This window comes from Lottia gigantea, assembly GCF_000327385.1.
Source record: "Lottia gigantea unplaced genomic scaffold LOTGIsca_900, whole genome shotgun sequence".
In the NCBI taxonomy this organism is placed as follows: domain Eukaryota; kingdom Metazoa; phylum Mollusca; class Gastropoda; family Lottiidae; genus Lottia; species Lottia gigantea.
Window position 1 is genome coordinate 1 of NW_008710952.1, and position 1,866 is coordinate 1,866.

Here is a 1,866-nt window from a genome sequence, read left to right on the forward strand (position 1 = left end):
TACTTTGACATGCGAACAATATTTAAGTAGCATCAATAGTAAATGTTTCAGGAATACTTTGTCTCGATTTAGATGTGGATGTCATAAATTAGCGATTGAAACTGGACGCTGGAAAGCAATTGATAGAAATGATAGGAAATGTGAATTTTGTTACAAACACTCTAATAGCAAGGTGATAGAAGTAAGCTAATTTTCAGTACAAATGATTATAGAATTCTTATGAATGATGCTAACCAGAATTTAAATCTTGCTGAATTTATTTATAGAGCTTCAAGAATTAGGGAAAACTTTGTTAAATCTCAATTATGAAATTTACTAAATCTATATGTAAAAATTTGACTATGTAATATGTATTTAAATACATATATTTATTTTTATATTTATATTTATATATGTTTAATCATATGTACTATGGGCTATAGGCCTGCTACTGTATTATTAATAAAAAAAAAAAGAAAAAAAAGAATACATGATAATTCATTAGAAACATCAATTAATCAAATAGTTTGCATAATTTGACACTCAAAAATAAAGAAACTCATCTTTAAATAAGAAATACCAGCTGTAAATGGGTATTTATATTCCTGAGAAGATCAGCTGGTAGAAAGGATCCTCGTGAAGACATGAACCTTTATCATTACCCTTGTAAATGTTTGTTTCTTTCTTACATCTGTAACTAGCTGAGACTCTTCCAATTCTTTTTCATAAGGAATGATACACAGATGACATGAAATTTGTTAATGTCTAAGCTTACATCGGGCAATTTAGTTAAGATAGCTTGACAGGCAAGGTAACATACGCCCACTATCAGCTGTCAGAAAGGACAGAAAATCTTATAATGAACTTTCAATTCATCTTAAGATTATTTATAAGTCAAAGCGAAAACTCAAAAGCAGTTACATCAAATTATCATCAAATTCAAACATAAACAATGTCTGATCGACGCACACACAACGGCAATAACTCTGAAAACATTCATCTGATTGTTACCAATTTCTCACTCGACTGAGATCTAATCAAAATATACCAATATAAAAGCCAAATTTGACACGCTTTTTCTAAGTCAAGCGCCAAAACTCCAAAACAGTTCATCCAATTGTTACACATTTCGAACTTGACTTTCGTCAATGTATTCATGCACACCGAGTTTCATCAAGATTGGATAAAAATTGTAGCATCTATCGAGTTTACAAGCCAAATTTAACCCGTCTTTACTAGGTCAAGGGTAATAACTCTGAAAACGTTCATTTGTTTATTTCCATTTCCTGATAACTTAATGACCGATTTTTTCACCAATCGGCTCTCCTACAAAATTTCTGTGATTTTTGTGATGTTGAAGACATTTTCTCTTAAAGTAGGATTTCCTTGTATTTTAGTGTCAAATTATTATTTTGATTAATTGGTGCTTTTAATGAATTAACATGTATTCTAAAACATATCTTTATTGCATATAATTAAGAGTTTTAACCAATAATAAATGTCCATGTATGTACAGTCTGGATAAACAAAAAAAAGATTTTTCAATCATTGGAATTCTGCTGGTAATTCTCTTCTAATTTAGCTTGAATTAATTATTGACATGTGGAACAAACTGTTATTTTTCCAAGTCATTAGAACACCTTTACATCCTATTCATATGAGTACACTGTAAACCAAATGAACACTAAGGACGCCATATAAGAACACCTTGGACGCCATTCTAGAACGCTTAAACTGTAACGGATTTTGAACACCATTGACGCGTCCCATTTTCACATGAACGCTTGATATTCATATCGTAACGCCTGGATATTCACTTCTGAACACACTTTAGGCGTCCAAAATGTTCATATAAGAACACACTTTACGCGTCCGATGACTGTAACG